We start from the raw sequence: 17478 nt of genomic DNA, 5'->3' as shown, positions 1-17478 counted from the left end.
TGGGAGGGCGAGGCGGCAGGGAGGAGGGAAAAAAGCGAACGCCGCTAAGGAAAAGCCCGTTCCTTTGGCTTCAATTGTCCCAACCCCTTAGCTCTCCATGGGTCGAGATGGCCGTCCGTCGGCGAGTCAGCGGGCTGCGATTGGGCAAGAGTGCCTCGGGGGCGGGTCTCGGGCCGCGCGGGGAGCCGCGCATTGGGCGGGAGCCCCTGGGAGGCGGGGATGGGCGGTGCGGGGAGAGGCGCGGCAGGGCTGGGCGCGGCGAGGCGAGGCGCGGCTCGCAGATCACTGCCGTTCCTGGGCAGGCCGGCCGGGGCATAAGACAGAGCGACCCTGACCTGCTGGCTGGCTGGCGCTGCCGGCCTCGCTGCCTCCCTCCCTCCTGCCCGCCCGCCCGTCTTCCCGTCATTCCAGCTCGCCTTCGTTCTCTCGGCCCGAGCGCAGGTGGCAAGCCGGAGTCGGCGCACGGAAGCGGCCGCACGTCCGCTCGAGGGACCCGACGCGGCTCAGGTGAGCTCGCCGCCTCCTCCGGGGCCAACGGCGGCTTCTGCGCGCGCCGTGGGGGGCGCGCCCGAGAGCGGGGCGGGCGGCGACGAGGCACGCAGTGTGCAGCGGCGGTGCGGGCGGGCCGGAGCTTGGTTCTCCGCTGCGCCGGGCCCGGAAATGGGTGCGGGCGGGCACCTCTGCCCCGCTGGGCTCCGCCGCGGGGGGGGCCGGGCCCCAGGCCCGGAGGGGGCACTGCCTGCGGGCTTGGGGTGGCTTCGGATGGTCGGAGTGTGGGTCCCGGGGCCGGGTGGGCACCTGGTGGGGGTAGGCGCCCCGGAGCCGGAGCCCCCCGGACTTCCCCACCAGCCCCCTCTCCTCCGCAGCCTTTCCACGATCCCCTCTTCTCTTCCCTCGTTTTTCGTCTCCCCTTTTTCCGTCTTCTGTCTTTTGTGTGACCCCCTTTCTGCCCTCTTTTCTCCCCTCCTCTCACTGTCCCCCCTCTTCCTCTCCTCTGTTTCTTCCTTCTCTTTCAGGTCCCGGCCGCAGGTAAAGGACAAAGGCCGGGAGGCTGCCCTCCTGGAGCTCACCTTCCCCTGGCACGGCCCCCCCCTTTGGTGACTCAGTTTCCTGCAGTTGCCCATCCCCCCATCTCCAGCGCCGGCCTCCCCCGAGGTGCGCGCCGGGGGGTCGGACCTGGCCGGGCTTTGGAGCCCTGCTCCTTGGAAGCCTTTCTCGGGGTAACGGGCTGCCCGGACCGTTGGGCAGCTGCCGGCGTGCCCCTGAGTCAGAGGCAGACAGTCCTGCTGCAGACATGGCTCATAGCTCGGCCCGGTTTCCGCCCTCTCGTCCCGACTTCCTCATTCGCTTGGCTGTGCTCCGGGAGCCGGGGAAGGGAGGGGGGTGGGTGTAGCTGGGCCGGGGAAGGAGTGGGAGCGGAGCCCCAGGCTGGCACACCCCCTCCCTGGCTGCGTCCTCTGCCCTCTGCCCCTGGCCTTGGGTGAGGGCTGGCATGGCACTGCTTCGGCCTGTCCGCCCGCCGGTCTTCCTCACCTTGCCCAGCTCGATGAGTGAGGTGCAGCCCTCCACTCTGCTCCCTCTGAGCACCTTGCCCTTCCGTGGAGCCCACCCTAGTTCCGAGGCTCTGCTCTCTGCGCTGACCCAAGTTTCCTCTTTCCTGTTTTGCAAATGTTTGGGGCTTTTTCTTGATTGCCCTCTCCCCTCCCCCTCCCCCTTCCCCTCCTGGGCCACACCCTATGGGGCTTGGGGGCTGGTCCTCCGTAGGCCCGAAGCCCCTGGAAGGGGAGGGAAGGAAGACCCAGTGAAGGGCTAGTTAGTTCTGCTGTGGTTTTTTTTTTTTTTTTGCAGGGGTAGAAAAAAGCCGTTCTAGATAGACAAGAGAAAAGGTCTATTTCATTACATCTGAACTCAGAAGGGTGTTATGGGAGGTCCAGCTAGTCCCCACCAGTGAGGGGCTAGACCAGGTCACATCAGCCCGCTGGAGTGAGCCTGGGAAGTCTGTATTTTGTAGCACATGGGTCCTGCCGAGAAACACAGCTGTTTGTCCCCAGCACGAACTCACTCTATGCTAGGCTCTCATTGACATCTTTTCCTGGCTTCAAAAGTAACAGGATGCATCAGTTACTGTTGAAAGTCAAGAGGCTTCAGCCTGTTCATCCTGTAACAATGTGACTAAGTTTGATTTTCTGGGAGGGGGAGCAGTTACTTGTTTCATCCTACCTTTTTTTCTTAAATAGAGGAATCCGATTTATTTATATTTGTACCAAACTTTTCTTGCTTGACTGCTGTGGGTGGTATAAGGACAGCCCTTGATCCCAGGCTTCAGATCTCAGTCTCTTGAGTCCTACCTGTGCAGTAAGACAGTGGCATCCTAGATCCTGGGGAGGACCTCAGCACTAGCTAGCCAGTGACTGGCACATAGTCCTAGAAGCTTCCTGAGAAGGACCTTATCATTATGGGAGTTCAGAGAAGGGATTTTCTGATGGGGGGGGGGTTTGAGGGTGAGAAACCAGAGTCGAGGAATGCTCCAAGCATGTTGCAGGCTTTGCTAACTGAAGCAAGTTTAGGTCCAGTCAGAAAGTGAAGAGTCATTTAGTAGGTAATTGGGGGTAATTAAAAACTTCAAAATTGTGCCTTATAATTTTAGAGCCATCATGACCGCAGATGGCTGGCTCACCCGAGGCTGAGTGTGACAGTAAAAGGCTGCCCTTTTCAGCAAGTTAGGAGTTCTCAGCCTCTTTAAATGCCATCTGGTCTTGGACATTTTGGTTTGGAGGGCAGTGGAGAGCAGTGCCTCTGCCTTGGATGCCAGAGAAGTCCCTGCTCCCACTCTTCTACTGACCAGGCTGTAGGAACGTGGGCTCCTAGAGTAGACTGTTTCCTCATCTGTAAAATGGAGATGATGTTTGCCCTGCTACCTTCCTCATAGAGCTATTGTGGGAAGCATGAGGTGACTCTGTAGCCACCATTGGCTAGAAATGTGAGCCAGCATTTCATAGACTCCTTCTAGAAGTGTAGCTTTGGGACTCCGGATCATTCTGGTTCTGATCCTTTGAGATCTGAGTTGGGAAGCTCTTCTGTGATTGGAGTTGTTGTTCTGAAGAGCTCTGGGGTCCCTTCTTTAAAAAACAAAAACAAAAACAAAAACATAAGTTGGCTTTGGGAGATGCTGTCCAATTGCTTCTCTCCAAGGATAAGACGTGCATGTTAACCCCAGTTTGCTTATTTTGGCTTCTTTTTACTGAGCGTTATGATGGAGCCAGCAGAATATTGCCAGGAACCAGGATGGGCCTGCTTTCTGCTGTTTCCTTTCTTGCTAATCCTTCAGTGAAGTACCTTAGGACTGCCCTTAACCAGCTTGACATTTTTATTTCAGAAGGAGAGAGGGCTTGGCAGTTTTCCTCTCAGCATAGTCTTACCCTCCTCCAGAAAGAAACAAAAAGGGGTGAAAAACCCAGCCCAACCTACGCTGCCTCCTCCTGAGTCTCATGTTCCAGAAACAGAATAAATAACCACACCATGGTGGTGTCAGAATTGGGGGAATGGCCCCAATTCACTGTAAAGCAGCATCTCTTGAGGTGCCTTGGGCAGGAAGTGTCCTAGAAATCCTCTGCCAGGCAGTGGGGTCTCTTGGCCTTCACCCCTGGTTTGAGAAATACTTATTCCTACAGCCATCTTGGTCAGGCTGAGGCCCTTGGCAGCCCCCCAGTGCTTGCAGTGGGGTACAGTTGGATGGGGGGGGTGGAGCTCAGTCCTTAGTCACATAAGGTTTTCTAAGCACAAGAAGGGAGCTTAGAGATAACTACTTTATTCAAGGTTATTTACCTGATAAATATTAAATACAGGACTTGAACCCAGGTCCTCTGCCTCATGACTTAATCTAGGGCTCCTTTTATAATTTGTAGCACCAGTTTATATAGCTTCTTTCCTTTTGGTCTGGAGTGTTGTGTCTCTCCCTCTCCCCTTCCCCCAAGCTGGATGAAGGAGGTCCCAGTGTGGACAGTCACCCCCCTGAGGCAGATCACTCCATCTGTGTCTAAGGTGTTACTTGAACCCAGGTCATCCTTACTCCAAGGTGGGCCCTAAGCAGTCCCCACAAAAACACTGTTTGAGTTGGGAGGAGAGTGGAGGAGTGTTCTCCCTATTTTGCAGATACATTTTTTACTCTGAGTATATTGGATGAAAAGCCCTTCTAAGAAGCCCTGATGCCCGGGCCAGAACTCAGAAGGCATGTGCAGCCTAGACAAGTTTGGACATTGCTGTCGGAAAATTGTTCTGCCTTGTGTGTTAAGCTACCTGAGCATTTAAGCCTAAGAAGTGCAGCTTGGCTCACTGCAAGGCAGAAGTTTTCTGCTGTTAAAAAACTACATTCCTAAAAACCAGTGCTAAAAAGGGATCCTCTCACGAGCTGCTGCTGCCTCTGCCTCTGCCCCCATCTCTGGGTTCTGGCCCAGGCCTGGAGTGCTTGGCCTCCTCAGCTGGGCCTCCCAGCCTCCTCAAGTCCCATCTCAAACTCCTCCTTCTACAGAAAGCCTTCCCAGCCATCATTCTACAGCTGATTTATACCTCATTGTTTTCGTGTTGTTCCACCCCTATTAGATCATAAACCTGCTTGGAGGCAGCGAATGCTGGGACTGGCTTTGTCTCCTCAGAGCTTACAGTGCCTGGCCTGTAGTAGGCACTTAAGAAATGCTTAGCCCATAGTAGGTACTTAAAGAATGTTTATTGTTCTGACATAATTGCCTATCCAATAATGCTGATTCACATTGCTAGAGAGTTTTTAATTTTTGCAAAGCATTTCTTCACCACAGCCCTGTGGGCCAGATGGGCAGTCAGGTTGGGGAAGCTGAGGGTGTAATCTTCTCACAGTCAGGTTTTATATACATAAAATAGGATTGCAAAGGGAACCAATTCTATTGGAACCAATTCTTTTTTTTTTCTTTTTGGAGGGCAGTTGGGGTTAAGTGACTTGCCCAAGATCACACAGCTAGTTTTTGTGTTAAGTGCCTGAGGCCAGATTTGAACTCAGGTCCTCCTGACTTTGAGGCCGGTGCTCCATTCAGTGAGCTACCTAGCTGCCCCTGGAATATAGTTCTAAAACTATTTTTAAAAGAAAATGATTGTGCCCCATGGTACGTAGTAACCCTAAGGGTGGGATGGAATAGCTGGGTTTGGCAGGTGGGCAGTGCTGAGACCCCTGCAGCCCCAAGAGAATTGTAAGGGTGAGGCAGAGGAGTGTTTGGCCTTTGGGTGAGAATAACAAGTCATTAGTAACCCCTTGAGACTAGGTCTTAAATGGAACCAGCACTCCCATCAAAAGAACCAATGGTGGGCTTGACTCTAGTCCCAGGCACTGACTCCTCTTGGTAAGATGTAAGATGTGTCCATAAGTGAAGGAATGCTCAGAGCCACCTCCCCTCCCCCCCCCCACTGGCTGATGCATGTCTCTTTAAAAAGGAACTTAGCATAGGCGCTGATTACTTAGTTCCATATTCTGACATCAGGGCAGATGATGTCTCCAGACTGCCCTGATTGAGTGTCCTGAATGCAGAGAGCAGCATGCCAGCTACCCGCTTAGGTTCTCGACTCCCTTGAATTTGTTTCTTGCTGACTCAGACTTTGTGGGTTTGTTGTTTTTATTTCCCCTTAATTTGACCTTTTCCTTGAAAGGCCCTACCTTTTTCCTTTTCTGTAGCCTTGCTCTGATGTTTGCCACCCTCCAGTCTGTGCGCTGCCCTCTGGGACTTTCATTGCCAGTGGTCCTCTGAGGAGTTTGAATGAGTGTACTTGATTCAGAAAAATTAACTGGGGCTCTGTCCCTGTGGATCCCAGCTTATTATTATCCCTATAGGGCCTTTTCTGATTTCAAGCATGGTCGAGGTCTCCAGTTACACTCCCCTACCCCACCCCCATCCATCCCTCACTGTAAGGGTAGCTAAATTTGGGGAAACTATTTTTTGGACTTAGTTTTTCCCTTTCTCTTATTGAATAATTCAAATTCCTCATTTTTCACAAATTTGTATTAGACACTGAGTCTGCCTTCTCACTGCTGGGGGGGGGAGTGGGGTGGACAAAATAACCAGAGATAACAAAAGAATACCATAGATTGTGACTAGTACCTGAGAGGTACAAAGTACTGTGAAAAAAAGACCTCCAAACTCTTGGGATTTGTCTCCTCAAGGCTGTACAAGCTGTTATCATGGCCTGTCTTCCTCCCCTCCTCTCCCCACACATACCATTTAGCCAAACACCACATGCTTAGCTCCTTTAATCTGGCCTCCAAAGTCAATCCTTCCAGTCCTTAATCTTTGGGGATGGAAGAGGCTGATGTTCCTCTGAATCCTTTCCAGTTGATTCCGCCTTTTAGAACTGGGATTCCCACAACCAAACCCAAGTATGCCCATGGAGGTCTTTCTGACAACTTGGGGATGTGATGAGGGGCCATTTCCCAGCTTGCTGCTTCCAGGTCGAGGGGCAGAAGGTGTGGATTGAGAGAGTGGCCTCTGGAGGCAGCAATTCTGGAGAGGGTGCAGTGACTTTCCTCAAGCTTCACTGTCCTCGTTTTTGGGGGTTTCAAATCCTGTGGGCAGCAGGGAAGTAGTTAGCCCCCAAATGGGTCCTGATCGGTTCTTTTCCAAACTGAACATTGGTTCTTGGTCCCATTACTTCCTTTGCATCTAGCCTGCGATGACCTTAAGCTTAAATGGATTTGAGAAGCCTGATGGAGAGAGAGCATGGGTTAACCAGGATCCCCAGAGAGGCCTGGGCTTCAGGACAGATACTTCCCAGAGCCATTCCTGGCATCCGTGTTGGTAGTGAACTTGGCATATTCAGTGGCCATTTCTTAAACATTTGTGTGCGGGGCTATCTCTGTGCATTCCCACTCAGTAAGATCTGGCTTCAAATCTTGTCTTCAGATGCTTTGTAGCTGTTTGACTCTGGGCAAGCCACTTAACTTCTGGGCCTCAGTTTCCTTCATCTCTAAAAAGCAGATAATAATTGCACTTACCTCTCTTAGTTGTGAGAGGATCTGGGAGCTGATCTTTATAAAAGGCTTTGTACACTTTAAAGTGCTAATTAAAAGTCCCTTATTAGTGACAGTCATGTCCTCAAGCGAGGCAAAGACCATTCCAGCTGGTTTGCTGACTCTCATCAAGCTACTTCAGACATTTCTGTGACATTAGATATTCTTTCTACAAAAGCAAGACAATTGCCTTTATTTAGAGTCATGTGTGCTCAGAAGCCTGGGTTTCCTGTGTTTTTATGAAGTCATTGGCCTGAAGAAGGCAGCTTCCTTCCTGTCTGATAGGGCCGAGGCACTTGGGTGGCCCCATCGCGTTGGCTCGGTGGCTGTTTGCCCAGGAGGCCCCAGTCTTTTTGGTGCCCGTTCTTGGCAGCCCGTTGTTTGGAGGGGTTGGACCGAACATTTTGATGCCACTGGCTCAGCTTTTTCTGATATATATAAACTCCACCTCTTCTGACCTGGGTCCTTTAGCACACACTTATTGACCCCCATGTTAGGTGCGAGGCATTATGAGAGTTGCTGAGGGGGACATGAGACATGCTGTCTTAAAGAGCACATGGTGCATTTGCCAGTGAAAAATACCTTGCTGTCCAGCAGCTGTTTAGACAAGTAATTTGTTAGGAATCCAGAGGAGGGAGAGCTAGATCCCTCACCTTCTTTATTCTAGTGGGGGGGAGGACGTGAGGCCACTTGTGGCCCTCCAGGTCCTCAAGTATGGCCCTTTGACTGAATCCAAACTTCACAGAACAAATCCCCTTCATAAAAGGACTCAATCAAAAGGCTGCAACCAAGGACTTAGAAGGTCACATGTGGTCTTGAGGCCGCAGGCCCCCCACCCCTGCTCTAGTCTCTGTGGAAGACGTGGTTTTCCTGTTCTCGACATCAAACCCTCTTCTTGGAGCTTGCTTCCCTTGTCATTCCTTCTTTCTCTCTTCTTATCTACAGGTTGCACCTTTACCTCTTGTAAATGTATCTCCATCTTTTTTTTTAAAGCAGTTGGGGTTAAGTAACTTGCTCAAGGTTACACAGCCAGTTATTTTGTGTGGGTGCCGAGTATCTGAGGCCGGAACTGGCGCTCTCACTCACTGCGCCACCTGGCCGTCCCTAGGTTCTCCATCTTTAAAAACATTTTTTTCTAAAAGTTTTGGAGGCAGTCAGGGTTAAGTGACTTGTCTAGGGTCACATAGCTAGTAAGTGTCTAAGGCCCAATTTAAACTCATATCGTCCAGACTCCAGGGCCAGTGCTCTATCCTCTGTGCCACCCAGCTGTTCTCAGAGACCCTTAATCAATGTTTGCTGGTTATTTGTAGACTGAGTGTGCAGGGAGGAGGAAGAACTTCCAGCAGACCTTCAGAGAGTGGGGAAGGTTCAGTCAGCCAAGCATGCCAGCCACAGCCTCACTGGTTAGAGACAGTGCTGAGGAGGCCCCCATTGCCAGTTTTCAGTTGTTTCCATAACCAGTCAGGCAGTCAACATGTATTTATCAGGTCCTTACTGTGGAGATGCAATGAAAGCCCTCTCTTCAAGGAGCTCAGAGCACATGTAAATAACTAGGCACAGAGATTGGAAACAGAATCCATGGAGAATAATCCTTGAGGGAAAGCCCGAAGAAGAAGGTGAGGTTTGAGCTGAGTTTTCAAGGAAGGGAATGCAGAGGCCAATGTGAGGGGCACAACATTCTGGGCATGGAAGACTGCCATTACAAAGGCCTGGAGACAGGAGATTGAGCAGTGTGTGGGAGGCACAGCAAGTCAGACCAGTCTAGCTGGGTCATAGAGTGCAGGGAAAGGGATAAGGTGGAAGAAGGGGCCAGCTTAGGCAGAGCTTTAAATACCAAACAGAAGGTGATACTGGCTTCGGGAGGAAATAGAAAGCCATTAGAGCTCTTTGAGCAGGGGCATAACTTGGTCAGACCTATGCTTTAGAAAGATCACCTTGGCAGGTGGGTAGAGGATGAATTGGTCTGGGGAGAGACTTGAGGAACTGAGGAAACAGCTGCCAACCTGGCATCAATAGGGCATGCAAGTATTTTCCCAGGGCCTGGATTTGTACAGCAGTAGTCCTCATCAGCACATTCTGTAGGGGAGGCAGCTGAAGGTCTGAGAGACAGGGAGGTGCCCCTGATTATATAGCCAGTAGGCAAGTGTCTGGGGTGGGGAATCCTTGGAAGTAAACTGGTCAACACTTGTGAGCCACTCAAGGGGCTACCCTGTCTCCCATGGTAGGAAAGAACACATTTTCTCATGGATAATGGTATCAAAAAACTTAATTGATTCATTAAGGATAAAGATTAATAGGCGGTGTTCCTGTTCAAAGGTCTGGAGCATGATCTGCTCTTGCCTGGAGCAGTCTGGAATATTGTATGAGCTGAAAGGGAGCGCTCAGGGTGCTCTCTCTGTTCAATATTGATTCAGGGCACTTAGTAAATTGCCAACACCTCCTAAGAGATTTCCTGTCTGTTAAGTAAGCCCAGCCCTTTAATATAAGATAACCCAAGCAGATGGCTGGCTAATTCCATCCTCCCTTACTCTATTAAATGAGTTATCCAAAGTATAAAGGTCCACCCTCCAAATTCTTCTGTTGACAGTCCTGTATCCCAGAGCCTTAATATGGATTGCTTCTGAGACTCCCTATGAAGAGCTCTGGTGGGGAGAGACCCCTTGGTTCTTCCCAGCTCTAAAGGACCTGGACTTGAGTTATTTGTAGGGTGCTGGTCAGAAAGCAGCCGTTGGTGCTTGAAGTGGCCTTTTTAGTGTTCTAGGAGACAGACTCTTTACGCAGAAGAAAATGGGTAAAGTTGTCTTGTTTTTTACCCTGTTTGGAAACATCCCTGAAGGCCATGGGAACTGTTGCCTGTTTGGGGGCCTTAGCCTAGCATGGTGTCAGACATAGGTGCTTAACGAAATATTTCTTAATAAGAATTATATAAGAATATTAATAAAAAATCATCAATAAGAAAGTTTCTTGTTCCCTCTAGAGATTTGTCAGTTTTGGGGGAAGAATTCAGCCCATTGGATTTCCTCTGCCTTCAATCAAACAGGAGGATTCCAGGGTCTTGGAGGCCTTGTGTTCTAGTGGAAGGGACACTGGCCTCTGGGTCAGATCTAGTTCTCATTCTCCTGTCCACTGTGGCCATTGCATTGTTAGTCTCCCTGGGCCTCATTTCTATCTTTCATTTGTAAAAAGGGATGATAGCTCTCTAGAAGCCTATGCTAACGAACCTTAAATCAAAGGCTCTCTAATCTAATTCCATCATTTTACTGTTGAGAAAACCTCATGGAGCTTCAGTGACTTGGCCAAGGTCATGTGGGTATCCAAGGTGGCTGCTTCCCTGTACCACCCTGCCTCATAAGCTAGATTAGCTCATCTCTCCACCTCCTGGTTCCTTCTAGGCAGAAGGAACTGAGAAACAATAGAAAGGAAGGGGCTTGCTAAAGTATACACAGAAGGAGAAGAGGCACCATATCACAGTTGTAAAGACAGAACAGACTTCCCAAAAGTGTTTCCCAGTAGTGGGCACTTTCGAAGGCTCTCATCCTGAGGACCAGAAAATACTTGGGAGTAGAGTGAGGTGGTCTGTGGTGGCCTTCAGCCAAGCCGGAGCTGCTGTGGGTCACACAGGGAACTTGAAATGGGAAAATAGTGACAGGGATAGCACTGTCAGGACCAAGGAAGTAAGGGTAGAGAGGGATGCTGCGAAGCCCATTGGCCGAGCCAGTTTGGGGCCAGAAGTAGCTACAGCCCTCAAGTTTCTGAACTTCCCGTTGTCTGTTGGGGATGGGCCGAACATGGAGGAACAGGCAAGTGGAGCTTTGCTTCTTGCATGATTTGGGAAGAGGATAATGCATTCCCTTAGTTTCCCTTTTGTCTTAAAACTTCTCAGTTTCAGTTTTTCCACTTAGGCAGGAAATATGCCAGGCACTGTGCTAAGTGTTTTACAGATATCTTATTTGGTTTTTCACAACAACCCTGCGAGGCAGGTGCTGTTATTTTCCCTATTTTTCACTTGAGGAAACTGAGGCAAACAGGGTAAAGTGACTCCTCCAAGTCACATAGCTACTAAGTGTCTGAGGCCAGATTTGAATTTAGGTCTTCCCTAACTCCCACCTAGCTGCCTTAGAAGACTTCTTGTTTTCCCTACTTGATGTTTAGGGACCAGCTTGCCCTTCTGAAAAAAAAATACTTTTAATATATTTTTAAAAATTATGTTTTAAATTCCTTCCTTCTCCTGCCCCTCCCCCATCCATTGAGAAGGCAAGCAATATGATGTCATTTATACATATAAAGTCATGCAAAACAGTTCCATGTTAGCCGTGTTGCAAAAAACGACAGCAAAACACAATAAAAAGCAAGAAACAAAGTGAAAAAAAATTTTTTTAATGTGTATTCAGAGTCCATCAGTCTGTGGAGGTAGATGGCTTCCTTTATCTTGAGCCTTTAGAATCGTTTTTGGGCCATTGTATGGTGAGAATAGCTAAGTCATTCACAGCCAGTACAGTATTGTTACTGTGTACAATATTTTGGTTCTGCTTGCTTCACTTTGCATTAATTCATAGAAGTCTTCCCAGGTTTTTCTGAAGCCATCTTGCTTATAATTTCTCATAGCACAGTAGTATTCCATCACACTCACATACCACAACTTTTAGTCATTCCCCAATTGATGGGAATCCCTTCAATTTCCAGTTCTTTGCCAACACAGAAAGAGTTGCTGTGAATGTTTTTGTGTATGTATGGTTCCTTTTCTTTTTGCTTTGATTTCTTTGGAGTAGAGACCTAGTAGTGGTATTGTGGATCCAAGGGTATACAGTTTTATAGCCCCAAACTGTTCCCCGGAATGGTTGAACCATTCAACCATTCACAACTCCACCAGCAATGCATTAGTGTCCCTATTTTTCCACATCCCCTCCAGCATTTATCATTTCTGATGGGCATGAGGCAGTATCTCAGAATTGTTTTAGTTTTCATTGCTCTAATCAATAGATATAGAGCATTTTTTTATGTTACTATTGATCAGCCCCTTCAGTTTTTAAACCCACAGATGTTAGTCCTGCCTGGATACTTGTTACTTCCTAGAGAGCCCTGAGAGAAGCTGTTTCTTCTTTTTTTTGTGAGAAATGAGGGATGTCTATTGAGTGGAGGAAAAGTTAGAGCTTCATTGATATCATAGCTGGGCTTGGGACTCATAGAGAGCTTAGATGAGTCCTAGACAAGGGAAGGTCAGAAGTTGGGGGTGGGAGGGACTTAGCTAGAAATGGCCCCTGCTGCAGACGTCCCCTTTGGGCTGCATATCGACTCGATTTAACAATGGAATCTGTGTTTCATTTTGGTTTTATTTTGTTAAAATGCAATTGGGAAATAATCTGGTTTAGGCTGCCCTCAGGAGTGTTGCAGTCACCCATTTGCCAGCCCCTCTGCCTTAGCCCAGAGAACAAACACCATTGCTAGAAGGATCATTCAGCCCTTTGTTTGCTCTTCTCCCTTTTATGGGTGAGGGCATTGAGGCCCAGTGAAGAAGGGTGCTTTGCCCAGGGTCAGTCACAAAACTAGTAAGTAGGAACCCAGGGCGCTCCATTCCCAGGGCAGAGCCCCATCCATTTGACTCAAGCTTATCTAACCTTATCCTGGGGTTCTTGCCTTGACTCACTGGCAGGAAACCTTTGTACCTGCTAAAAAAAACAGTAGGGTGTTAATGCCTTCTTTTCCTGGGTATTGATTGAGCCTAGTTGCCATGACTTCTTCCTAGTCTGGTTGCCAGACAATGGCTTGGCAATGCAGTGGAGAAAGCTTTGGTCTTAAAGAAAAGTCCTGGGTGTAACTCCTGAATTTGACACTTAGTGCCTGTGTGACCCTGGACAGGTCCATTAAATCTTGAGTCTCATGCTCATGTCACATATGATGAAAAAAACTTGAGCTACCCACTCCACAGTAATTGAGAGAGATTATATGTCTAATGTATTTTGTAAGCTTTCAAACATATTACCTATTATATAGTAAGTGGAGTAGTTGCTTAATAAATGAAGTGATTTTCATTACACCTAGAGAGTGACTCCCTCAGACCCAGGATTAGGAGGTGGGGGAACCTTCCCATCTTCCATACATGCCCACACCTCCTGTTTCTTTTCACTCTCCTCGAGATTACTGCAGTTCCATCTGTCTCATTGTAGAGGCCCCTGCAGAACAATGAGCTGGAAGGCCTCTTGTGGGAGGGGGCTGCCCTTCCAAACTTGTCCTGCTGCCTTATAGGGTAGGATTTTATTTATGTCTTGATTTTGGAGTGGCTACCAAGAATGTGTTCTCTGTGGAAGTTTTTGCTTGTGGGCACTGCATCTCTTGGAGGGGACTTTTGTTCTTCTGAGGATGCATGCCCTATGCCCTAACTAATAAAAAACAACAGTCCCCCAAGGGGATATTGGTTCTGATCATAAACTTGAAATGTGGATTCCAAGCCCAGACATGGGGTGGCAGCCAGCTGCAGCTTGCTGTGCACAAGACCTGGTCTGTAGAACACCCTTCTGTCGGTCTTTCCCCCCACCCCCCTTTCTTTCCCTTCCCCTGTCTTCTTGGCCACGCTCCTTCCTCATTGTGCTGCAGGAGTGATGCTTGGCTATTTATTCCCCAGGCTCTGTGCATGGGCTTACTTAGCCTAGCTAACTTTATGGGCCCCACTATAAAGCACAGCCCTTTGTGTTGAAGCCAAGACTCCTCTGGTTGCTTAAGCCAGCAACGCGACCCAGTCTAAGGCCTTGCCAACCTCCTTACATTGAAGGGGCCCTGAGCTTTCCCATCTCTTTTAGGAGCCATGAGGGAGGCAAGTCTTCCAAGGCCAGGCACCCTGCTTTCCTATTGGACAAAGCCCTCTGACTATTTCCCATTTGCTGCTGTGCAGAGTGGGTGGGGATGTGCCCAGCAGCCATTGAGAAATACCTCATTGTGAAGATGCTGACTGGAGGGCTGAGGCACCAGGAGCCAGGGCGCCCAGTCGCCTCTGACTGGCTGACTGGCCATCTCATCTCCTCACCAAGTCACTGAGCAGCAGAGCACAGGTTGTTCTCCTTGCCAGAGGGAAGAAGTGTGGACCCTTCTGTAATTCAGCAGCTCAGATCCGGTAGAGCAGGCCTCTTGGGGAGAAGGCAGTGGCGCTGATGATTTTTCTTATTTAATTGTCCTTGGGTGGACTGGTGGTTGAAGCTTCTTGCATTTTGGTTTCTAATAGGAATTTAAAGAATGTTTTAGTTAACTGATCAAGGTTAAAGGGAAGAGGTCAAAACTGGATTACTGTCAGATGGCTTTTGTACTCCTGGACCTGTCTGGGACATTCAAGAGTGTCTGGTTTAGAAGTCTTCCTTTCTGACCACAGTTCATGACAATCTGATAAGGACTTATTCCATTTAATAGAGTGTCACCAAAGACCAGACTGAGGGGAGTGGTCCAGTTCTCTCTGGGGGAGTGAAAGAGAGTGGTGTGGAGAGAGGAGTAATGGAAAGGGAGAGAAAAGGGGGAGAGAGAGGATGCCTTTAGCTTGGGTGTGAGTCATAGGATTTAGGGTTTAGGACTTGGGGAGGCCTTCAAGATTATCTAGTCCTACATGATAACTTTTACAGATGAAGACACTGAGGTCTAAGGCAGACAGTGATGACCAAGGTCAATATAGACAGGAAGTGGGAGAGATGGAATTTGAACCGTGACCTTCCAGCTCCAAATCCTGTACTCTCTATTGCACTGATGTGGACTGTGTATGCTCCAGGAGGGCAGGGACGGGCATTCTCCTCTTTGTGTCTATCTCTAGTACTCAGCACAAGACTTTGCCAGTACGCTCTGAATTCTTATTGATGTGGGCACTCTTTCGGCCAGTGCAGGCCGTAGCCCATCCATGCCGACTTTGGTCCATTTCACTCTTGGCCAGGTCGTCACGTCAATTCTTCACCAGGGATCCTCCCAGAATACTCAGGGCTTTCCTCATTGTGGACACCAGTGGAACAAGGGGCTCGTCTGTCGGTTACCCTTCACTCTAAGTACATGATTGGCCGGCTTTCTCTTTCCAGCCATACATCTTTCTGGTCATGGGTAGTGACTGCCCTCTCCTGTGACTCTTAGACATCTGTCCTCATTGGGAAAACATCAGTGATGACCAGACATTGGGAATGGATAATGAGTGTGACCTAGAATTTACAGGGAGAGAAGGGCCTTGGGTCATCTTTGAGAACTTGTAGGGTGCTTTTAATCACACTAAGATCACCCCTGAAACATTTATGAAACAACTATGACCAAGTCGCCTCCCTTCTGGGCCTCAGTGAGGCAATTAGGTGAAGTGACCACCAAGGTCTTTTCACACTCTGTATCTGTGGTCCTTTGAAATATGAACCTTAGCTCTTTGCTTTAAAGCACCGAGACAGTGCCTCCCCAAAGACTTCCCTGCCCTGCTGTGGGTATCATCTAAGTGTGAAGTTTTTGCTTTTCAGCCCCTAATGAAGCCCTCCCCTCTGCTCCCAGGCATTGCTTTGGTGTCTTCAGAACCAGACGTGATCCTGGCGGTGACCACAAATTATTCTTTGCGGGTGGTAAAACAACTAAAGGCAGAATCGTGCTCTTGGGTGGAATGGCCTGCCTTCGTCCTTCAAGTTAGCGAAAATCTCCTGGATATGCTTTGAAGTGGGCATCCTGATTCAGGAAAAGCAATGAAGAGGTTAGGGGAAGGGAGCTTGTTCTTTGGTCTCTTGTCCTGTGCCTTTCGATTGAAGGGTAGAGATGGAAACCATATTCCATTGGCTTTTGGGACTCACAGCATGGAAGTTCCCTCTGCCTGCTGTTCAAGGCAGCAGTATCTCTGTTTTCTTGACTTGGAACTTTCAGAACCTAGGGGTGATGTGGTAGCTTGGCAGGGGCCACACAGCCAGGACACAGCTTTCCTGGTTCAGAGGCTTACTTTCCACTATCCATGCTGCAGAGAGAGGGACACACACACATTCAGGGTTAAATGCCTAAGTGTGCCCATTTATGTACATGTGTATTCTCTCGTCCTGCTCTATACCCAGGACAGTCTGGCACTCAGTGGGTATTTACTGTCAGATCCCAGACACCCTTTCTCACCATTCCTGACTCTTATAAACTGACTAAACATTGATTGAATCACAGAAGGCTGTAGTGCTAGTCCCGGGAAGGACAGTAGTGACCATGTAGTCCAGCTACCCTTCCTCTGCAGATCTGGAAATTGGCCCAGGGTCACCTAACACAGCAAGTGGTGGCCAGACCAGTCCGTAAACCCAGGGTGGTGACTACCAACATCATTTCATTTGACAAAATGTTGCCTTGACTTTAGTAGGGAATCACGTGGCATTAACTTAGTGAGTCTAGTCTAACTTTCTAGTAGTCAAATTCTGGACTTCTTTTTTTTCCCTCTCATTTTAGCCTAGGGTATAACCCGGACCCAGAGAGAAAGGCCCTTCTTTCCACCCTCCATCCCACCCCCACCTTCTTTCCCTATTCTAAATAGGTGCCTAAAGAAACCGGAATCAGGCTGTAATTTATCCCAGCTTTGGCCTGTGCCAACCTGTGGTTGAAACCCTCTTGGAGACCCTAAGGATAGGAGACTTTTCCATGCCTGGTCTTTGGATACTTGAGATGGATTGATTTAGATACTGTTGTTTTTAAGACGTACCTTGACCAGAGACACATCTCTGCTTCTTGTTTCATATATGTTTTTGGTAATAGTTCCGGGGGCAGCTCACCCACAACAGTATGCACAGTGCTGTCCTCAGGACCAGTCCATGAAGTACTGAGCTGCAGATGTTTCACAATGAGGACATGGGGGAAGTGACTTACCTAGGGTCATGCTATGGTTAGTAAATGTGAACGTGAAGATTCCAGCCCAGTTGTTCAGGCTAGAGCTCCTCCCACTTAGTGTGTTTGTAAACCAGACCCTTAGGTGCTCTCCAGGTGGGTCACCAGCCTGATTTAGTTAAGGTATGATTTGGTTACCTGACCTGGTTTAGCTGATGTTCCACCAACAAGGGTATCTCCAGCCCTCTTTGGGGTTTTGGTTTTTTTTTATTAATTTCTCACAACTATCATGGGAAGTAGGTACTGCTGATAATTCCTGTTTTACAGATGAGGAAACCGAGGCAGGCAGAGGTTAAGTGGTCTTATTAGTGTCTGCGGCTGAATTTGAATTCAGTTCTTCCTTACTGTAGGCTAGGAGTAGGGAACCTGTGACCTGGAGGCCACATGTAGGCCTCTAGGTACTCAAGTGCAGCCCTTTGACTGAATCCCCTTCATACCAAGATTAGTTCTGCAAAACTCAGTCAAAAGGCCACACCCACGGACCTAGAAGAGCCTATTGCACTGTTGGCTGCTCTTCCTTCTCCCACCTTCCCCCCCCCAGGTGCCTGTTTAGCCTTTGTCTTTTAGTAGAGTGTGTGTGTGTGTGTGTGTGTGTGTGTGTGTGTGTGTGTGTGTGT

At 48.9% G+C, this 17478-nt stretch overlaps 1 protein-coding gene across 1 annotated transcript in view; it reads left to right on the top strand.

The window, feature by feature from the left end:
• Positions 1-234: 234 nt before the first annotated feature.
• Positions 235-17478, top strand: part of MYH9 (myosin heavy chain 9) — a 78083-nt gene continuing 60839 nt past the window's right edge. The window contains exon 1 of the mRNA XM_069082063.1: positions 235-507. The gene's annotated coding sequence lies outside the window, so the exon portion shown is untranslated. The remainder of the gene's footprint in view (positions 508-17478) is intronic.

This window comes from Petaurus breviceps, unplaced genomic scaffold, assembly GCF_028583685.1.
Source record: "Petaurus breviceps papuanus isolate PSGF00001 unplaced genomic scaffold, PetGlider_PUasm1.0 156, whole genome shotgun sequence".
Lineage (NCBI taxonomy): Eukaryota > Metazoa > Chordata > Mammalia > Diprotodontia > Petauridae > Petaurus > Petaurus breviceps.
Note: the sequence above shows the minus strand (reverse complement) of the source record. Positions and strands in the feature narration are given on the sequence as shown.